This window comes from Symphalangus syndactylus, chromosome X, assembly GCF_028878055.3.
Source record: "Symphalangus syndactylus isolate Jambi chromosome X, NHGRI_mSymSyn1-v2.1_pri, whole genome shotgun sequence".
NCBI lineage: Eukaryota > Metazoa > Chordata > Mammalia > Primates > Hylobatidae > Symphalangus > Symphalangus syndactylus.
The window spans coordinates 86,776,526-86,800,359 of record NC_072447.2 but is presented as its reverse complement, the minus strand read 5'-3'; the positions used below and the strand labels follow the sequence as shown (position 1 = coordinate 86,800,359).

Below are 23,834 nucleotides of genomic sequence, written 5' to 3'. Positions count from 1 at the left end.
CTGGGGGTGATTCTGTCCTTCAAAGGATATTTGGCAATGTCTGGAGACATTTTTGGCTGTCAAAACTTGGGAAAGAAGGTGCTATTGGCATTTGGGGAGTAGAGGTCAGAGATGCTGCTAAGTATTACACTGCACAGGACAGTCTCCTCAAAACATTGTCCAGACCGAAATGTCTACAGTTCTGCTTGAGAAACTATGATCTAGAGGTGAGAATTTTGGTACATATTATTGCAAATTTTAGAAAAAATATTCAAAAATCATAGAATGTGGGTAATAAAACATAGAGAAATTGAGAAATTTACAAAGCATGCTACACTCTGTTCTGATCAATTACCAGGTAAAGTAATAAGAATCATGAATTTCACAGATTTTGGATTAGAGACTTGAGAATCAATCTAGAATGAAGAGAAGTAAGAAAGTAACAGTAAATAAAAGCCATATCTAGAATTAAATGTGTAGGTTCTATGGTCAGTAAAATGGGATACGGGAGTGCAGAGTAGTATAGTCCTTTAAGAGAGCTTTTTGTTTTGCTTTGTTTTTAACCTTGCCCTCACCTGCCTTTCTGATAAGTCTCTTATTTTTACTTTTTCTTCCCTTAAGAGCTTTTTTTTTCAAACAGCTCTTGGATAGTAAAATCATAGAGATAAGGAAAATGTTTATTAAAAATGAGTTTTCTGAGCACTATGCTTACATTGAAGAATTTTTGAATCCTACAATTCTCAAACCTAATTTGGAATTATCCCTAAAGTATCTGTAATAATAGCACATGTTTTATTATTTCCTACCATATCATCTTTTAATAATCAATCAACTCAAGTAATAATAAAACTTCGTTTTTATTATTCAAGTTTTGAAAAGGTTTCCTGTCAAAGAGAAATTGTAAGTCTTGGATATTCTGTTAAAATCAAAGAGTTTTAGAGAAACAATCTTTTTGATAACTCTCTCTCTCTACATATATATATATATATTTCTGATAACTATATAATCACCAAACGTGACATTTATTATTAAAATAAAGATCAAATATTAGCACTTTGAGAAATAGTAAACATGTAGATTTATTTTTTCTAATTTTCCAAGACTTTTTTTTCATTTTATTCTATTCATTTAAATCCTACATTCAGCTTCTCATCTTGTCTCCTTATGTTTATCTGTCACTTCCAAATTATGAATTGGATACTTTTTCAGGTCACCTGTGACCACCACTAAAACCCACTTCTCTTGTCTTTAAGCTTCTGTTCCCTACAATATCATCTATTTGCTTCTGTTAATACTGCTTTACCTCTTCTGTAGCTCTAATCTTTTTACTTGTCACTTGAAGAGTTCTAGGCTAGGCTAATGTTCAAATTAAACCTAAAACACCAGAACTATGAAACCAGCAAAGTGTACACTGCCTGCCCAGGGGGAAAAAACAGTTTTTCTATTATAAGTAGGAAAGACCCTCAGTTTCGACCTCTCTCAAATTTTTAGGAAACTGAGTCTATTTCTTCATATACAAACTAGAAAGATTGCCAGTCAGCTAGAATAAGTCCTCATTTTACTCTTATACTAAATGGGCACCTGAGCTATAGAAAGCAAGCAACAGAAGTGGTCTTATTTGTGATTCTGCTTTGCCTGTCTGCTACACACATTCAAAAGTACTGCATTGGGAATCAAGAAGACCTAGGTTGAATACCTAGGCAAACCAAATAATCTCTCTGAGCTTCTGTTTTTGTTGTTGTTGCTGTGTTTGTTTTGGGATTTTTTGTTGTTTTTCTAATTGGTTAAAAATAAAGGATAATGCCTGGCCAGATTACCTCTGATTACTTTAGGTATCAAATGAAATGATGTATATGAGACATTCTGTAAACTATTAAGTTTCAGCCCAGTTAAGCTATTTTATGCAATAAATGATTTGTATAATTCTATAAAACTTATTTCCATTATGCAAACAGAAGCAAAACACAGACTCCTGGATCTCACTGCAAATTTACTCTATCAGAATCTGCAGAAGTGAGGCCCAGTCATCTGCATTTTTAACAAGGACATCAAAGTTTGAGAAATATGACACTATGCTCTCTTCATTTCTAGTGAACTCTTTTTACTTCAATGGGAGTTTGTCAAGTACCATTTAATTTTCTGATCATCTTAAAATCATTTGTTAGAAGATAACAAAAAATGTGTTAAGACAAAACAATCATAATATTAAAAATTAAGCGGCTTAGAATCTTAACTGGAATTGTTTCATAAATGTTTTTAACTTAAACAAAGTTTGTTCTCTGTAACACACTGGGTTCAAAACATTTAGAGAACTTAGCATAATTAATCACACTTGATCTTAGCCAAAAGGCCGAGAAGCGATCATAATTAATCATAAAAAAGTTATTCAATTTACTGAGGAATTACAATTTTCCACATTAGTTTTGCTCATGTCAAATTTTAACATGTTCAATAGCTGCTGAGTTAAGATACTGTATTGGTTCTTTACATCTCAATTATCCCAGTCAAATTTCACACCTTCTAAGTATCCGCCATATCTGATTTATCAATATGTGACTGATGTTACGTTAGCTAAGCTTTCATAAGTAGAGTTAATTAGGTCCCCAAATAACAATTTGGAAGATCCTACATCTATTGTCTCTACTATTGTAGCCCTGTTCTAACGGTGAAAGGAGAAAAAGGTAGCAGCCTATTTAGGTGAAACAGGGTAGAAGGTATTGCTAAATCTGGTAGACAGGAAGAAACAAAGCCAAGATGTGACATAATCCAAAACAAAAAATCTGAATAAATATAATAAAGAATGAATAATTGTACCTACAGTGAAAGAGGAAAATTATCACGCCTGTAATCCTAGCACTTTGGGAGGCCGAGGCAGGTGGATTGCCTGAGCTCAGGAGTTTGAGACTAGCCTGGGCAACACGGTGAAACTCCGTCTCCACTAAAATACAAAAAATTAGCCAGGTGTGGCGGCGTGCGCCTGTAGTCCCAGTTACTGGGGAGGCTGAGGCAGGAGAATCTCTTGAACCCAGGAAGCAGAAGTTGCACCGAGCCAAGATCGCACTGCACTCCAGCCTGGGCGACAGAGCGAGACTCCAACTCCAAAAAAAAAAAGGAAAGTTATATTTTTAAAGATAACATTTGGATTTTTAAACGTTAACCTTAATCATTACTATGATAAAATAAGCAAATCCAGATTTCATACTAACATATTTACTGGAAACGACCCAAATGTCCATCACCAGAACAGATAAATTACAATATATTCGTATGGTGGAAAACTGTAGAACAGTGAAAATGAGTAAGCCAGCCATAGCTATGCACAATAACCTGGTTGAGGAACATTATGAGTTACAGAAATCACAGAAGAAGAAAAGCAGTATCATTTCATGTACACAAAATTAATAAATAGGCAGCACTAAAGGATATGTTGGTTAGAGATGCAAATACTACAGTACAACTATAAAACAGAAAAATTGGTCGGGCGCGGTGGCTCACACCTATAATCCCAGCACTTTGGGAGGCCGAGGCGGGCGGATCACGAGGTCAGGAGATCGAGACCATCCTGGTTAACATGGTTAAACCCCGTCTCTATTAAAAATACAAAAAATTAGCCGGGCGCAGTGGCGGGCACCTGTAGTCCCAGCTACTCGGGGGGCTGAGGCAGGAGAATGGCGGGAACCCGGGAGGCGGAGCTTGCAGTGAGCCGAGATGGCGCCACTGCACTCCGGGCTGGGCGAAAGAGCGAGATCCCGTCTCAAAAAAAAAAACAAAAAAACCCCAGAAAAATTATACATAAATTCAAGACAGCAGCTGCCTCTAAAAATGAAGAAAATAAATGTGATTAGAAAGGAGTACACAAGGGAATTTAAAGGGTATAATATCCTTTTGCTTAAATTGGGTGATAGTTCACAAGTATGTATTTGTTATATTGCTTTTATTTTGTACACACATTTTATAAATATTTTATAGGTATTCAATATTTAATATACAACTAAAATGTTATATTTTCTTTCCTTTTTATATTTTCTCTATGATAAAAAGTTTTACTTTAACAGATTTGTTTGTTGCTTTTAACAACACCAGTTATAAATGAATACACATGTACTTTAAATAAATAATGCTATTCCTGTGCCTAAGTTTTAAGACAAATATAAACCTCGCTTTAAGAAATCAGATATCTAAGAAAAACAAGAGGGAAATTTTTGGAGTCAAATTTAGTTTGGAACTCACAAAAACAAAAACCACTTCTTAATTTTCTAAGTGGTCAGCACAGGCTACAATTCGTTTTTTACTTAAGGCGGACATCAACAACAAATACCCTAACAACAAATATCTTCAGATTTTAATTTTACTAAAAAACTGATCCTATCCTAAAAACCTTTTCCTTAAGAAATTCCACAAAACATTTTCAAAACACTTTTTAAAAAAGGTTTATTCTTATAGCTTAGCTACATGTAAGTCTAGGAACTTAATCTTTATATGAAACTTGAAAATGCTTTAGCTTTAGTGGATTGTTCTGGTCTATATATGGATTTTTTTGAAATAGCTGTGTTAAAAAAATACTAAGAGTCCAGGGAAAACCTTTTTTTTAATGTTTTTTATCTTTATACCAAAAGAAATTCTCCAACAGTGAAATACAACTGTTTATCTAGTATAGAAACTGATCAAACAATGATGAAATCTGATAAGTTTTATCTGTTTCTGTAAAGTAAGTCTTAATTCTCAAATATATAGGGACATCAAAAATAAAGCAATCTTTATACAGTTTTACCTACCGAAGTGGTTTCCAGGTTGTACTTTCCTAGAACCTTGTATTTTAAAACGTTTGTTTTTCCAGCATCGAAGGTTTGTAATTAGGGTAACAGTCTGAAGCCTACCACCAATTACATTAACACCAAAGAGTAGAACAGTAGTTTTTAGATCCACGTTTGTTTCAAAAAGAAACAAAGATAAGAAGAAGCTTATCCAATTAGATGCTTATTTCCCCTATATATTGAAACATTAAAGATGGGAAAAAAATTCGTCAAACTTGTTAAATTTCTTAGTAAGAGAATATACTAATTGTTTTCCCCAAAGCAAAATCTCAGTTCTTCCTTGGAATTTCCAAGGGTTTTGAATTGAAATGAATCGACAATTCCCAGGATGTCCTTCCTTTCCATAAATCCACAGTGTCTAATAACTTTGGAACATTTTCATGTCACATATAAAACGCCAACTACTATCTAGTATTTCACTTAACCTCCTTGCACATTATAGACTTCATAGTAATTTTCGTATCTTATATATCTATTGGAAAAAAAAGTTAGTGCGAATACATATTTCACATAAACTTTACCTATTAAGTCTAGCCTACAACTTCAAGGATCATGAAGCTTTTTAACGCCGTAAGTGAACTTCACAACTCAAATTTACCAGCCGCGCTATCCCTTAGGCCCTTATTTTATACGATTATAATTTTTTGAAAAATACGTTAAAAGCCCTATACCTTTTTCCTTCATCCGTTAAGGCTTAAACTCTGAGACAATGGTGAGGGGCCAAGGATAGAGTGAAATCTGAGGAAAGAGGTGGAGCGGAAGGTTAAGAAGACTTTGGAGCAGGACAAAAGAAAGAACTAGAAGGTTGGCTGGGTGACGAAACCTTTAGGTGCCAGGTTAGACTGGGTGCAGGCGAAGGACCCAAGGTGGGAGCTGGGGCGCGTAACCTCTTGCCCTCGAGCCCCCCAACGCCCCCAAGCGACCGGAACTCGTCCTAACCGCCGCTCCCTGCGGCAGCCATTTTGGAGTTGCACCAGCCCCGCCCCTTGGAGGCACCCGGCCCCGCCCCCTCGGCCCAGGAGCAGAAACAGGAAATGGGATTGCAAACCTAGTAGCTGCGCGTGCGGGCTATTCAGGACTAGCGCAGGACTCCGGACGCCCTCCCGTCCCACCCGTGCTGCTGCCCCGGGCATTCGCCTCCCGAGAAAAGTCGTGGGACCATGTCGAATATGGGGAGTATCCTTTCCTGTTTGAAAAGCTGCTCTTAGGGCATAGGGAAAGGGGTGGAGGGCAGAGGTTGGGACCCTGGGAGGTGCCAGGTAGTGACCTTTTTGGTCTAGCTGTGGAGGGATGAGAGCGCTGGCACCGATTGGTGGGCTCCAGCAGCTTGGTTTTAGTTTTTCTGTTTTTTTTTTTTTTTTTTTTTTTCCTGGGACTCGCTGCCATCCTAGAATCAGGGGAGGTGGGACTGCTTTAGGGAATGGTCAGGGGAGTCGCCGTACTGGTTTGAGATTTAGAACGCGAGCCCTCCCACTCTGAGAGCTTCTGTCACCTGTCCTTTAGTGAATTCGTCCGCTTTGAAATTGTTGGGAAACTGTGCGAGAACAGAGGCAAGGCAACAGGAGTTTGCCAGAGGTTTAGGGTGTAGGTGTAGGTTTTGAGTGCAGTACTAGGACAGATAGCTTTTGTTGAACTTCACTTCTTTTCCTGGGTAGAGGTGACCGGTAAGGAGGTAAAGTGCTTAACACCAAGCCTCCAAACTAATATGATTGCTTGCTTAATAATAGGATTTAACACATGAGGAAACTCATATAGTTCCCTAAAGCTATAAAATTCATCAATTGCACCTGTGTTCCCACTTAAGAAATGAGGTCGGAGTTTAGAACCAAGCTGTCTAAAGCCCTGAATTGAAGGATGAAATTGTTTTTCACAACGGAAATGTTGTAATTCCTCTTCTTCAAGGAGTTGGTATTATGGAAAATAGAATAGCTTGGTATACTGCCACTGAATGAAACTTGGCAAAATAATAAAATGTGAGTAATAGTAGTTGTTTGATAGCTTATGTTAAAGCTCTTTTGGCTTCATTCGCTGGTAAGCCTACAATATAGAAAGACATTTGGTGAAAGAATTATGTAAGCCATACTGAGAATATTGTTAACATTATATCATGTGCTGGACTGGCCGAGAATAAAATATGAACCCTTGATGGGCACCGATAGGTCATTTCATCAACATAGTAGATGACTAAAAGGCCTACTTATCACTACAGTTTAAAGGATAATAAAGGAAGTGTAGTTGTATCAGCATAATAAAGGGAAGAGCACTGGAATATGAGTCAAATCAATTTCTAATCCCAGTTTATCTTAAGCCTGTGAGTTAGGACAGGTCATATAGCCTCCTGCAAAGCTTACTCGTCTGTAACGTATAACTGACCTGCCAACTTCATAAAGCTGTTGTGAAGATGAAATGGAAGTGCTTATTAAATTGTAAAGTTTTGAACATGCTTTTAAGTATGAGGAAATAAATTACAAATCGTATCCCTTTTCCCAGGACCTTTAGAAGTATTTGAGGTAATAGCTCTAAACGAGTTTTTGTTTCCTACTCTAATCAAGTTATTTTTGGTCTAAATCTACCTTATGTAATTTCTGATAAAAAGGTAACTATTATACTGACCAATTTTCTTTAACTGAAAGGAATGCCTGACTGTAAACGAAGTTAATGGTACTGTTATCAATAGTTTAATACCCAACAAAAGTGAACGATTAACTTCCCTTCAGTCTACAAAAAAAAAAAAAAAAAAAGGAGCTTTAACTTGACTCATACCATCTGACTGTGATTAAGTCTCTTGGTTCATTTATGTGGAATATGTTCAGTCCAGACCTTTTTCTTGGAGTATAGAACAGGAGAATGACATATGGACTCAGAGCCCTCTTCCATAAATAAGTTGAGCTCTATCTTGAGTACCACTTGTCACCCTTATAAATGCAAAAATCCCTTTGTTATAGTATATAAGAAGACTGTGCCGACACAATTCGATTAGCATTATCATTTTGACTTCTGTCTTTGGAGCAATATTTACACAAGGTGTTTAGGGACTAGGGTTAGATTAACTATAGGGATGAAACAACAGTAAAAAAATAAGGGATACTTTTCTGGTCCAAGCTTTCTCTCTCTGACACGGACGCGGTCGCTCTCTCTCTCGCTTGCTTTCTCTCTTTTTGCTTCTCTACAGTTTTACCTCTCTTGTGGGTAACCCATAACTCATTTTGTTGTTGTTGGACTTAGCTCAAGCGTGCTTCATTTACAGGAGATTTTCCATCTTCCTAATCTTCTAACCTACCATCCCCTCCAAAACTAGAAATTTGAGAGTATCAGTTCCCACCAGTTTCGATCCTGTCCTCTTTTCCCCGTGTTTTACCACCTGTAGCCTCCCCAAGCCTCCCATTGTAATCATATGTTTACTTATTTATCTCTTGCATTAGACTGTGAGTTGCTGAAGGATGGCTTTTATATTTATAATCTTTGAATCCTCATTTCCTTAAACAGCACTGGGCCCATAGTGGGCACAAAATAAGTTAACTTCTATTAAGATTTAATTATTAGCGTATATTTGAATCTCTACCATGGGCTAAACAATGCACCTAGGCTATGGATACATAGAGGGTTATAAGATCCATCCCCAACTTTGAGCAGCTTTTGATCTGGTGAAGCCAGGACACACATGGGTGGGAATAAATAACAATACAAGGAAGCACATATTAACTGAGATGAATGCTAGAACAGCATTTTTTTTTTTAAATTATCCTTTAAATTCTGGGATAGATGTGCAGAACATGCAGGTTTGTTATATAGGTATACATGTGCCATGGTGGTTTGCTGCACCCATCAACCCCTCATCTACATTAGGTATTTCTCCTAATGCTATCCCTCCTCTTGCCCCCCACCCCCTGACAGGCCCCGGTGTGTGATGTTCCTCTCCCTGTTCCCCTATGTTCTCATTGTAGAACAGCAATTCTTGATCCCACTGTGGACTTGCTAAACTCTTTGAAATTGTGTGCAAAAGTTTGTATGGTAGCATATGCATTTTCTTGGGAAGACTGTCTACAGCTGTCATCTTTCTCTAAGAGATTCTAACGTGAAAAAGGTTAAGAACCAACAAAGTAGGTAATAAGTACTGTACATATTCTGAAAGTAGAGAGATGGATGTTCTAGATTGGTATTGTCTCCTTCCGTAGTCACCCAGACAGCTGAGACTGTGTTATAGGCAAAGATTGCCAGCTACTTTAAAAATATGTTACCCATTTTGAATCTTCTGAATCTCTCTAAATCCTAAAGCAGAACTAATTACTCTTAGTCTCTGAGGCTTTGATAGTGCTGAAAAATGGTATTTTGACTAAGATATTAATATTTCAAATTTGCTTTTAAAATTTACTTGACAGTAGCCCTATAATTTATGGCCTGACTAGTCAGTAAAATGTTTTATAGTAAGTGTTAAATATAACGATTATTTATGGTTCATCATTTGACTCCATTTGAGGGCCAATTCTGAGCAATTCCCTATGAAAGTTAAAATGCAAAGAGGGAAATAAGAGTTGAGCTGGACTCGAATTCCTCCTTGTTCTTGTATTCAGCAATTTTTTCTCAGTTATTCATCTCTGGACTTCAGTTTTCACATCAGCGAAATGAGGAGGTTGACAAATTATCTGTAAAGTTCCTTTCAATTCTGATAATCCTCCTGTGATTCTCTGATCCCAAACTCTACTTCCCCTAAATATACAAAGAATGCTTAAGATGCTGTGAGCTGAAAAGGAGGAAAGTTGGATGCAAAATGCCACTTGTTGTCAAATGCATGAATAAACAATCTATAGTATTGGTACTGCTGCCTTATTCTAGGGCAGCTGCTAGTGGAACATTTTTATTTCCTTTCTCTTACCTGCTTTATATCCAACTTCTGTGTACCCAGGAGATTGCATAATCCTGCTTTTGACACTTGGAATAAAATAGCTTCTGCCATGCTGTGTTTGGATGACTTATTTTCACTTGATGTTTTTCCATCCATTTCAGAGAGGCAGAGGGGACATATTTCTACTGTGAATTTCTATGGTAAACTGAGTATAACAATTTTTATTCAGGAAAATAATTGCATTCAATTCTAAAAGCAAAGCTTCCTTCTATATGTACAGTAAATATGTTGAACCCTAATGATTCTTATTTGGATTTCAAAGCAGTGATCTAAGACATAGCTGATTTCCGCACTTTCTCTGTCAACAGTGTAACTACAAATAAAAGAAATTATATTAGTGTTTTAAAGAGACATTCAGACTTTTTATTATTACCCAATTAATGTAGGTGACTTAGCAAAGTCACAAGGAGGTAATTACAATAGCTCTCATTTATTGGACTACTATATGGCAAATTTTGTGCTGAGGATTTTGTATACGTTATCTATGATTCCCAAAGCAGCACTGGGAGACAAATGATATTATCTCCATTTTATAGAAGAGGAAATTAAAGCTATGAAAGCCACAGGGCTTGTAAGCATGGAGTAAACAACCTAGGCTGGGCTCTGAAGTCTCTTCATTTTCTGCAGTGCCTCTAGAACTTACAGCACAATTAAGTTATGTTTGATGGAGTCCTATGGGTTATGCAGAGCTACTTTTTCTATATGTTGATAGTCTACTTAGGGTTTTGCTTTAAAAGGAGTTTGAAAAAGATATGAATCTACACAATCACTTTATGGGAAAGGCTAGCCTAGATTCTCTTGAAGACAAATCTGTTTCATAGATATTCCCATTTAAAAGGTACATTTGTATGATGTAATATTTTAAATTTTGATTTTGTAAAATTGGAAGGGAATTAATACTTTTTGAAAATTTGAAATCTAAATGTTCAGCTACTTATTGATTTCCTTATTTATCAATCTCAAGGTCCAAGCGAGGTGGTTTTTTGCTTTTGCATGGATTTTGGGATGAGGAAAGAAACCTGATGCCATTAGTGGAGACCGTTGAAATCAGTTTCTCAGAGTCAGGGTTATGGTTTATATTAACTGAAAAGCAAGCATAACGGTATGTGCTAAACCTCACAGGGGCTGGATGAATCTAACCCAAGGAAGTGAGATACCTCCAGTTAAGAATCCTACTACCTAGATCAGGTATTGAAAATACAGTGACTGTGAACGAGAGGACTGGGTTACTGCCCTAGTTCTGTCTCTAGCTATGTGAGCTCTCTGGCCCACCTGTCATTATAAATCAGAACTTACTGACTTTTTTTTTTCCAAAATCTACCATCTTTAATTATTTCTTAGACCTTCATATTAACAACAGAGAGAGAGAGAGAGAAAGAGAGAGAGAAAGAGAGGGCTACAAGACATAGGTATACAAACAGTAGAAGTGACAATTGACAGCCTGACATCAAAGGAGGAAACAGAAAACTATCAATTACATCAAATAACAGTTATTAACAACTATCAGATGGATTCTGAGTGATTAGGAAAATGTGTACCATTTTGTATATTACTTAAAGGATGCATAAATCATTTTTAAGGTAGTCCCAGTTTTTTAAAAAAGAAGTTTAGGCATTTAAAATTGAACCTGAACCACACCTTAAAATGTCTTTATGTGAAACACCATAATACTTGAGAATATTGGTTAAGTAAGGTATTAAAGCATTAACGCCGGCAGCAGTGGCAGCAATAGGAATAATAATCCGTTGAGTCATGGGGAAAATTACTTTTGAGATAGAGGAATTCATTTTGCAACAAAGGATGCCCAAAGCACCACTGCCAAACACATTCATATGTGTATATGTAGCCCAGTTAGCTTATGACACCAGCATTTCTCTGATGATGAATCTTCTGTGGTAAGCCAGAAATGAAAACATCCCTAGTCTAAATCCTGCTTGTAACTATTGGGTAGTTTCTAAAACCAGGATATGAGATTTCCTTAAATTCAAGTGTCTACTGTTCAAATAACTATCCTCTATGTATACTACAATAAGTGAGGATTCTCTATGTTGAAGTGGAGAAAATAGACTGCTGATGTGGAAAATAATAGCATCAATTCAGCTACTGAATTGAGTTATGAACCAGATTTGAAACACTGTGCAATATTTTGGTCTGTGATGAGGTTTCTTGATCAAGTCAAAATGGGAAAAATTAAAAAGGGTAATCTATTTTGCAAAGCTAAATGTACTCAGTTTTAAGAGCTACCCTTTCTTGTGAGACTCTCCTTCCTACATTTTTGGTGCTGATATATTTGTACTTTTAATTATATCAGTTCATGAAGTAAAAATGTTGCAGAACATCTATGACATTAGTTTTCTAACTCTCAGCAGCAGAGCCCTTTTATTCTGAATGAAATTGTATGTGGAATCCTAATATGTAGCACAAATAAACAGCATTCTTTTGGTATAAATTTGTTTGTAAATTTAAATGTATAACTGAATCTTCTTCCCCGGCATCAGTGGTGCTTTTTTCTCCACAACTCATATAACACTGCAAGAACACTTCTACTATTCCTTTACTTAAAGATATCAAATACTTCACTTCTGTTAAGCATTATACTAGGCTGATGATACAATGATGATTAGGTCTCATCCTTATTACCAGGATACCCATAGTCTAGTTGAAGAATTAGACATGTAAACAGAGTTATAGTAAAGTACATAAAAGTATATAATGTTATATGCAAAATAACAGGAATTTCAGAGTAAGTAGCTACTGACATTGTATAAACTTCAAATTTGTATTTCTAACAGTATACTTAAAGTTTAGGAAAAGAATATGTGAAAACAGAGCCCTGAAAAGCTGCTACTTTATATTAAATTTATATCAAGCACAAACATGTTCAGTAATAATATTGTTAGACATTCTTGACAGTGTTGTCCATATTCTAGCAGAGATTTACTTTCAATTTTTTGACTTTACCGTAGTGTGAAGGTGATACGCAATTTAGTAGACACCATATTTTGAGCACCCATACAACCATTATTTCAATCATTCTTTATATAATGTGTAATTTATTGAATACTGTACAGTATATTTAAACAAGCATTCACTAAATTACAGTATTCAAGAAATAACATGAGATATTCAGCACTTTATTACATAATTGGCTTTGTGTTAGATGATCTTTGCCCAACTACAGGCTAATGTAAGTATTCTGAGCACATTTGAAGGCTAGGCTAAGCTAAGCTACAATGTTCAGTAGGTTAGGTGCTAAATGGATTTTCAACTTAGGATATTTTTAACTTACAGTGGGTTTATCCAAACATAACCTCATTGTAAGTTGAGGAACATCTGTTTATATTTAATACGAGATTTTTTTTTCTTTTAATTTTCAAACAACCCTCCTTTTTAAAATGAAGATACAATCTCATGGAACAAGGACCATAAGCTCTTAATCTAACCTTTTATCTGAATAATTTTTAAAAATTATGTAATTTTAATCTTTATCTCCCTAAAAACCACAAGAAATAAAACAAACACAGTTACCTACCACTAGGCTTAAGAAATAAAATATTACCAACTCACCTTCCTTCTCCCACCAAAGGTACCATTATCTAAACGTTGATGTTTATGATTTCCATGTGTTTATGTTTTACCACATGTACATTCCTAAGATAAAGCTATATATTAGATATTTCCAAATTTTATGTGTGGAATTATATTGCTATTTTCTTTTTTAAACAAAATGATATTTGGGATTCATTCATGATATTCATTTTCACTTCTATATGGTTTTTCATTGTAGAAATATACTAAAATTTATCCATTCTTTTTGTAACATGAAGAGAATTCACATATCAATTAGTAAATTATTGAATAATGGTTAGATAGTAGATTTGTCTGGTATCTCTTATTTCAGATTTGCTTTATGGCCCAATACATGATGAGTTTTCATATACTTGAGGAAGATGTGTATTCTCAAATTATTGGGGCATAACTAGCCATAATTCTCTGTGTAATTATTAAAGTCTGCTTCTTAATAGGGTCTTTCATACTTCTATCTCCTTATGTAGTTTTGTTAGATAACTGAAAGAGTTTTATTAGTATCTCCAAAGACTTGTTAACTTCTGTCGGTTTAAAATATGCATACACAAAGACACTTTGAAGCTATGCTAGAAGAGTACATGGAAATCTATAATTATTTCATCAATTCATGAATGTACTTTTTATCATTTTATAGTGACCCCTCTTAAAAATTATAATACTGCTTTACGTAGTCTGTTTTGATTGATACTAATAAAGATGTAGCTGCTTATTTTAGGACAGTATTTGTCTGGGCATAACTTTTTCTGTCTTTTTACCTCTAGCCTTTCTATGCCTTCATGTCTTAAAGTCCCGTTTAAAGCACATCGTTGTAATTTGTTCTAATATTTTCTTAGTCCATCCTGACATTTTGGGGATATTTCTGTCCTTTTATTGTGTAATTTCTGTGTGGCCTGTTTTCTTTGTGATTCACTTCTCTTTTGCTGCTTTTTGGATTTATTAAGTGATTCACTCCATTTTTTCCTTTATTGTTTTGGAAATTACACACTGCTTCTTCAGCAGTACCCTTGACATTTTAACATGGGTAGTTTATTTAATGTCAGTTTAATCAGAAATGTTTTCTTTCCGAATAATACAAAGATTTTAAAATATTGAACTTCAGTCACTCCATTGTCTGTATTGTATTTTCATTGTGTATGCTAGTTCTGCCTTCTTATTTCCAAAATTAAACAGTACGATTATCTTGTATAATCAGTATTTCTCTGGATTTACCCATGTGGTTACTAATCTCTATGCTCACTAAGCTTTTCATTATGTGAAACATAATTTTGTTTCTTATGAAATACAGTAGATATTCATTGTCCTAAGATGCTCTATTTGCAAATTTTCCTGCCTTCTAAAATTGGTAACCTGAAAAATCAATAGTTGGGGCAATTTCATGGTTATTCCAGGACATAAACAGAGCAGTAAAAATTGATTTTGCCCAATGTGCGTGTTCCCAGCTGAAGCAGGACAAGGCAATTAATGCTCTTCAGTTTGCATACTGTAAACAAGTGTCTTTTTTTGCTTCCTACTTAGTGCCACATATTTTTGTATTTTTGTGCTTTTTGTTGGTAATTTTATTGTTTAAAGTGTTCCTCAAGCATACTGCTGAAGCGCTTCCTAGTGTTTCTAAGGGCAATAAGGTTGTGATGTGTCTTATGGGGAAAATCCATGCATTAGAGAAGCTTCTTTCAAGCATGAATCATAGTGCTGTTGCCTGTGAAGTCAATGTTAATGAATCAACAATATATATTAAATTAGATGTGTTATAACAGAAACCCATATAAGGTGATATGTATATATTTATATATATATATTTATATATAAATATATATTTATATTTATATATATTTATATATATTTATATTTATATATATATTTATAAATACATATTTATATTTATATATATTTATAAATATATATTTATATTTATATATATATAAATATATATTTATAATATTTATAAATATTTATTTAATATAAATATATATATTTATAATATTTATAAATATTTATTTAATATTAATATATATATTAACATACATATTAATATATATATTAACATACATATTAATATATATATTAACATACATATTAATATATATTAACATACATATTAATATATATTAACATACATATTAATATATATATTAACATACATATTAATATATATATTAACATACATATTAATATATAAATATATATTAATAGGTATATTAATATATAAATATATATTAATAGGTATATTAATATATAAATATATATTAATAGGTATATTAATATATAAATATATATTAATAGGTATATTAATATATAAATATATATTAATAGGTATATTAATATATAAATATATATTAATAGGTATATTAATATATAAATATATATTAATAGGTATATTAATATATAAATATATATTAATAGGTATATTAATATATAAATATATATTAATAGGTATATTAATATATATATTAATAGGTATGTTAATATATATATTAATATGCATGTTAATATATATATTAATATGCATGTTAATATATATATATAACTAGAACTTAAAGTATAATATATAAAAATATATATTAATATACATATAAATATATATTAATATGTATATTAATATATATTAATATATTAATATGTATATCAATATTAATATGTATATTAATATATTAATATATAAAAATATATAAATATATATAAATTATATATTTATAATTATATATAAAATTATTAAAATATAAATTATATATTTATATATTTTTATATATTTTTATATATTTATATATTAATATACATATTAATATATTAACATACATATTAATATATTAACATACATATTAATATATATTAACATACATATTAATATATATTAACATACATATTAATATATATATTAACATACATATTAATATATATATTAATATACATATTAATATATATATTAATATACATATTAATATATATTTATATGTATATTAATATATATTTATATATATTATACTTTAAGTTCTAGGGTACATGTATACATGCAGGTTTGTTACATACGAATACATGTGCCATGTTTGTTTGCTGCACCCATTAATTCGTCATTTACATTAGATATTTCTCCTAATGCTATCCCTCCCCCATCCCCTCACCCTAAAACAGGCCCCAGTGTGTGATGTTCCCCTCCCTGTGTCCAAGTGTTCTCATTGTTCAGTTCCTACCTATGAGGGAGAACATGTGGTGTTTGGTTTTCTGTCCTTGCGATAGTTTGCTAAGAATGATGATTTCCAGCTTCATTCAAGTCCCTAAAAAGGACATGAACTCATCATTTTTTATGGCTGCATAGTATTCCATGGTGTATATGTGCCACATTTTCTTAATCTAGTCTATCATTGATGGACATTTGGGTTCGTTCCAAGTCTTCGCTATTGTGAATAGTGCTGCAATAAATATATGTGTGCATGTGTCTTTATAGCAGCATGATTTATAACCCTTTGAGTATATACCCAGTAACGGGATTGCTGGGTCAAATGGTATTTCTAGCTCTAAATTCTTGAGGAAATTGCCACACTGACTTCCACAATGGTTGAACTAGTTTACAGTCCCACCAACAGTGTAAAAGCATTCCTATTTCTCCACATCCTCTCCAGCACCTGTTGTTTCCTGACTTTTTAATGATGGCCATTCTAACTGGTGTGAGATGGTATCTCATTGTGGTTTTGATTTTCATTTCTCTGATGACCAGTGATGATGAGCATTTTTTCATGTGTCTGTTGGCTGCATAAATGTCTTCTTTTGAAAAGTGTCTGTTCATATCTTTTGCCCAATTTTTGATGGGGTTGTTTGATTTTTTCTTTTAAATTTGTTTAAGTTCTTTGTAGATTCTGGATATTAGCCTTTTGTCAGATGAGTAGATTGCAAAAATTTTCTCCCATTCTGTAGGTTGCCTGTTCACTCTGATGGTAGTTTCTTTTGCTGTGCAGAAGCTCTTTAGTTTAATTAGATCCCATTTGTCAATTTTGGCTTTTGTTGGCATTGCTTTTGGTGTTTTAGTCATAAGGTCCTTGCCCATGCTTATGTCCTGAATGGTATTTCCTCAGTTTTCTTCTAGGGTTTTTATAGTTTTAGATCTAACATTTAAGTCTTTAATCCATCTTGAATTAATTTGTATAAGGTGTAAGGAAGGGATCCAGTTTCAGCTTTCTACATATGGCTAACCAGTTTTCCCAGCACCATTTATTAAATAGGGAATCGTTTCCCCATTTCTTGTTTTTGTCAGGTTTGTCAAAGATCAGATGGTTGTAGATGTGTGGTGTTATTTCTGAGACCTCTGTTCTGTTCCATTGGTCTATATCTCTGTTTTGGTACCAGTACCATGCTGTTTTGGTTACTGTAGCCTTGTAGTATAGTTTGAAGTCAGGTAGTGTGATGCCACCAGCTTTGTTTTTCTTACTTAGGATTGACTTGGCAATGCAGGCTCTTTTTTGGTTCCATATTAACTTTAAAGTAGTTTTGTCCATTGTGAAGAAAGTCATTGGTAGCTGGATGGAGATACCCCTGAATCTGTAAATTACTTTGGGTAGTATGGCCATTTTCACGATATTGATTCTTCCTATCCATGAGCATGGAATATTCTTCCATTTGTTTGTGCTCTCTTTTATTTAGTTGAGCAGTGGTTTGTAGTTCTCCTTGAAGAGGTCCTTCACATCCCTTGTAAGTTGGATTCCTAGGTATTTTATTCTCTTTGTAGCAATTGTGAATGGGAGTTCACTTATGATTTGGCTCTCTGTTATTGGTGTGTAGGAATGCTTGTGATTTTTGCACATTCATTTTGTATCCTGAGACTATGCTGAAGTTGCTTATCAGCTTAAGAAGATTTTGGGCTGAGACGATGGGGTTTTCAAAATATACAATCATGTCATCTGCAAACAGGGACAATTTGACTTCTTCTTTTCCTAATTTAATACCCCTTATTTCTTTCTCTTGCCTGATTGCCCGGGCCATAACTTCCAACATTATGTTGAATAGGAGTGGTGAGAGAGGGCATCCCTGTCTTGTGCCAGTTTTCAAAGGGAATGTGTCCAGTTTTTGCCCATTCAGCATGATATTGGCTATGTGTTTGTCATAAATAGCTGTTATTATTTTGAGATACGTTCCATCAATACCTAGTTTATTGAGAGTTTTTAGCATGAAGGGCTGTTGAATTTTGTCGAAGGCCTTTTCTGCATCTATTGAGATAATCATGTGGTTTTTCTCTTTGGTTCTGTTTATTTGGTGGATTACGTTTATTGATTTGCCTATGTTGAACAAGCCTTCCATCCCAGGGATGAAGCCCACTTGATCGTGGTGAATAAGCTTTTTGATGTGCTGCTGGATTCGGTTTACCAGTATTTTATTGAGGATTTTTGCATTGATGTTCATCAGGGATATTTGTCTAAAATTCTCTTTTTTTGTTTTGTCTCTGCCAGGCTTTGGTGTCAGGATGATGCTGGCCTCATAAAATGAGTTAGGGAGGATTCCCTCTTTGTCTTGATTGGAATAGTTTCAGAAGGAATGGTACCAGCTCCTCTTTGTACCTCTGGTAGAATGCAGCTGTGAATCCATCTGGTCCTGGACTGTTTTTGGTTGGTAGGCTATTAATTATTGCCTCAATTTCAAAGCCTGTTATTGGTGTTTTCGGGGATTCAATGTCTTCCTGGTTTAATCTTGGTAGGGTGTATGTGTCCAGGAATTTATCAATTTCTTCTAGATTTTCTAGTTTATCTGCATGGAGGTGTTTATAGTATTCTCTGATGGTAGTTTCTATTTCTGTGGGATCAGTGGTGATATCCTCTTTATCATTTTTTATTGCATCTATTTGATTCTTCTCTCTTTTTTCTTTATTGGTCTTGCTAGTGGTCCATCAATTTTGTTGATCTTTTCAACACACCAGCTCCTGGCTTCATTGATTTTTTGAAGGGCTTTTTGTTTCTCTATCTCTTTCAGTTCTGCTCTGATCTTAGTTATTTTTTGTCTTCTGCCAGCTTTTGAATTTGTTTGCTCTTGGGTCTCTAGTTGTTTTAATTGCAATGTTAGGGTGTTGATTTTAGATCTTTCCTGCTTTCTCTTTTGGACATTTAGTGCTATTAATCTCCCTCTACACACTGCTTAAAATGTGTCCCAGAGACTCTGGTACATTGTGTCTTTGTTCTCATTGGTTTCAAAGAACATCTTTTTTTCTGCCTTCATTTCATTATTTACTCAGTAGTCATTCAGGAGCAGGTTGTTAGTTTCCATGTAGTTGTGGGTTTTTGAGTGAGTTTCTTTATCCTAATTTGATTACACTGTGATGTGAGAGACAGTTTGTTGTGATTTCTGTTCTTTTACATTTGCTGAGGAGTGCTTTTCTCTCCAACTATATGGTCAATTTTGGAATAAGTATGATATGGTGCTGAGAAGAATGTATATTCTGTTGATTTGTGGTGGAGAGTTCTGTAGATGTCTATTAGGTCCACTTGGTCCAGAGCTGAGTTCAAGTCCTGGATATCCTTGTTAACCTTCTGTCTTGTTGATCTGTCTAATATTGACAGTGGGGTGTTAAAATCTCCCATTATTATTGTGTGGGAGTCTAAGTCCCTTTGTAGGTCTCCAAGGACTTGCTCTAGGAATCTGAGTACTACTGTATTGGGTGCATATATATTTAGGATAGTTAGCTCTTCTTGTTGAATTGATCCCTTTACCATTATGTAATGGCTTTCTTTGTCTCTTTTGATCTTTGTTGGTTTAAAGTTTGTTTTATCAGGGACTAGGATTGCAACCCCTGGTTTTTTTTTTTGCTTTCCATTTTCTTGGTATATCTTCGTCTATCCCATTATTTTGAGCCTATATGTGTCTCTGCACGTGAGATGGGTCTCCTGAATACAGCATACTGATGGGTCTTGACTCTTTATCCAATTTGCCAGTCTGTGTCTTTTAATTGGGGCATTTAGCCCATTTACATTTAAGGTTCATATTGTTATGTGTGAATTTGATCCTGTCGTTATGATTGTTAGCTGGTTATTTTGCCTGTTAGTTGATGCAGTTTCTTCCTAGCATTGATGGACTTTACAATTTGGCATGTTTTTGCAGTGGCTGGTACCGGTTGTTATTTTCTATATTTAGTGTTTTCTTCAGGAGCTCTTTTTTTAATACTTTAAGTTCTAAGGTACATGTGCACAACATGCAGGTTTGTTACATATGTATACATGTGCTATGTTGGTGTGCTGCACCCATTAACTCCCTGTTGTGGGGTGGGGGGAGTGGGGAGGGATAGCATTAGGAGCTCTTGTAAGGCTGGCCTGGTGGTGACAAAATCTGTCAGCATTTGCTTGTCTGTAAAGGATTTTATTTCTCCTTCACTTATGAGGCTTAGTTTGGCAGGATATGAAATTCTAGGTTGAAAATTCTTTTCTGTAAGAATGTTGAATATTGGCCCCCACTCTCTTCTGGCTTGTAGAGTTTCTGCCGAGAGGTCCGCTGTTAGTCTGATGGGCTTCCCTTTGTGGGTAACCTGACCTTTCTCTCTGGCTGCCCTTAGCATTTTTCCCTTCATTTCAACCTTGCAGAATCTTGCAATTATGTGTCTTGGAGTTACTCTTCTCGAGGAGTATCTTTGTGGTCTTCTCTGTATTTCCTTAATTTGAATGTTGGCCTACCTTGCTAGATTGGGGAAGTTCTCCTGGGTAGTATCCTGATGAGTGTTTTCCAGCTTGGTTCCATTCTCCCCATCACTTCCAGGTACACCAAACAAATGTAGATTTGGTCTTTTCACATAGCCCCATATTTCTTGGAGGCTTTGTTCAAAAGAGTAAAAATTACTCTTTTTTCTCTAACCTTGTCTTCTTGCTTTATTTCATTAATTTTATCTTCAATCACTGATATCCTTTCTTCCACTTGATCGAATTGGCTATTGAAGCTTGTGCATGTGTCACGTAGTTTTCATGCCATGGTTTTCAGCTCCATCAGGTCATTTAAGGTCTTCTCTATACTGTTTATTCTAGTTAGCCATTCGTCTAATCTTTTTTCAAGGTTTTTAGCTTCCTTGCGATGGGTTTGAACATCCTCCTTTAGCTTGGAGAAGTTTGGTATTACCGACCTTCTGAAGCCTACTTCTGTCAACTCATCAAAGTCATTCTCCATCCAGCTTTGTTCCGTCACTGGCGAGGAGCTGCGATCCTTTGGAGGAGAAGAGGCGCTCTGGTTTTTAGAATTTTCAGCTTTTCTGCTCTGGTTTCTCCCCATCTTCGTGGTTTTATCTACCTTTGGTCTTTGATGATAGTGACCTACAGATGGGGTTCTGGTGTGGATGCCCTTTTTGTTGATGTTGATGCTATTCCTTTCTGTTTGTTAGTTTTCCTTCTAACAGTCAGGACTCTCAGATGCAGGTCTGTTGGAGTTTTCTGGAGGTCCACTCCAGACCCTGTTTGCCTGGGTATCACTAGCAGAGGATGCAGAACAGCAAATATTGTAGAACAGCAAATATTGCTGCCTGATCCTTCCTCTGGAAGCTTCGTCTCAGAGGGACACCCAGCTGTATAAGGTGTCAGTCGGCCCCTACTGGGATGTGTCTGAGAGGTGTTTCCCGGTTAGGCTACACAGGGGTCAGGGACCCACTTGAGGAGCCAGTCTTTCCGTTCTCAGAGCTCATACACCATACTGGGAGAACACTGCTCTCTTCAGAGCTGTCAGACAGGGACGCTTGAGTCTGCAGAAGTTTCTACCGCCTTTTGTTCAGCTATGCCCTGCCCTCATAGGTGGAGTCTACAGAGGCAGGCAGGCCTCATTGAGCTGTGGTGGGCTCCACCCAGTTTGAGCTTCCCGGCCACTTTGTTTCCCTACTCAAGCCTCAGTAATCTTGGACACCCCTCCCCCAGCCAGGCTGCTGCCTCACAGTTCAATCTCGGACTGCTGGATTAGCAGTGAGCAGGGTCCGTGGGTATGGGATTCCCTGAGCCAGGCATGGCATATAATCTCCTGGTGTGCCGTTTGCTAAGACCATTGGAAAAGTGCAGTATTAAGGTGGGAGTGTCCCAATTTTCCCGGTACAGTCTGTCGTGGCTTCCCTTGGCTAGGAGAGGGAAATCCCCCAACCCCTTGCACTTCCTGGGTGAGGCTATGCCCCGCCCTGCTTTGGCTTGCCCTCAGTGGGCTGCACCCACTGTCCAACCAGTCCCAGTGGGATGAACCAGGTACCTCAGTTGGAAATGCAGAAATCACCTGTCTTCTGCATCAATCACTCTGGGAGCTGCAGACTGGAGCTGTTACTATTCGGCCATCTTGGAATAAGGTTATATATTGATCAGTTGATGAAAATGTAACCACTGGATCATAGGACCCTAATCCTGTATTTCCCCTAGAAGTAATGGTTCAGTATTTGCTAATTTGGTATTCTCAGCAACTTAATTAGAACATGACTACCTTGGACAAAAATGAATCAATTGTACTTCCTTTAGAAATTAGTGTTTTGTTTGAAAATTCTTTGGAGTCTAATTTTAGATATTTTGTAAATTATCTGAACTTTCACTATGGCTCTTTTAAAGTTGTTATAATCTTCGGTAGTCAGAGGCTTACTGTAATATATCTAGTGTAGATTTATTTTTATTCTGCTTGGCATTTTTTATGCTTCCTGGATTAAAATATTAAAGGTTACTTTCATCAGTTATGTGAAGAGTCTCATGCATCATCTCCTTGAATATAACCTTTACATATTTTGCATTACAGTTTGTATTACAATCTTTTTGTATGCAATCTGTATTACAGTCTGCTATTTTTCTCCTCAACTTTATTTAATTTTTGGTTTTATACATCTATTCATTGAAGCCTAAGGGAATCCTAAAATTCCTGGGTTGAGGATGTTCCTCCAACTTGGAAGTACTTTCATATTTCAAGATGGGGTTTCCCAGACCCTTCCAGGATTACACATTTGAAACCCAACTCCACATGATGACATGGCTGTGGCTATAAATTTGTAGGGGAGCCTTTGTTTCACCCGCAGCTTCCACCTAAGGCCCGTAGAAAGTTAATCATATCATCTTATAATCCCTTGCTGGCTGATAAGATATTTTTCTACCTACCCTTGTGCTAATGTTGTAACCTTCAAGGGTTCTGTCATTATTCAAAAAGTTCAGTTCCAACACTGTGGGAGTTTCAGGAGCTTCAGTGCTTGCTTACTAATAGTTCCTTCTTCCTGTTTTGTTCTTTCCCGGCGGATTTTCCTTCTTTTGGACTTCTGTTCTAGTTTATTCAGTATTTCGAAGTGTTTTTCTAAATCTTAAGGCCTGCATATTTCTAGAAGTAGCTCAAGCCTTTTGGGGGAAAAAGCATTATGGAACAGAATGCACAGTTGTGAAAGATCTATTTTTTGGCCAGTATTTTATACTGTAATTCTAATTATTAAGTAAGAGTGAGTTATAAGAGGTATTCAGTAGTCAGTCCTCAGTATTTGAAGTTTACAGTAAATTTCGGGTTTAATCATAGCTGAAACCATTCTTTAAAAAGCATAAAATAATATGTTAACTATATTAACTCATCAAAAATAATTGGTATTGTAAGAATTAAAGAAAGAGGAA

The 23,834-nt window shown here is 35.3% G+C and overlaps 1 pseudogene; it reads left to right on the top strand.

The window, feature by feature from the left end:
* The first annotated feature begins 5,867 nt into the window (after nucleotides 1–5,867).
* The window catches only part of LOC129475345 (charged multivesicular body protein 1B2-like), a 68,970-nt pseudogene continuing 51,003 nt past the window's right edge, over nucleotides 5,868–23,834 (top strand).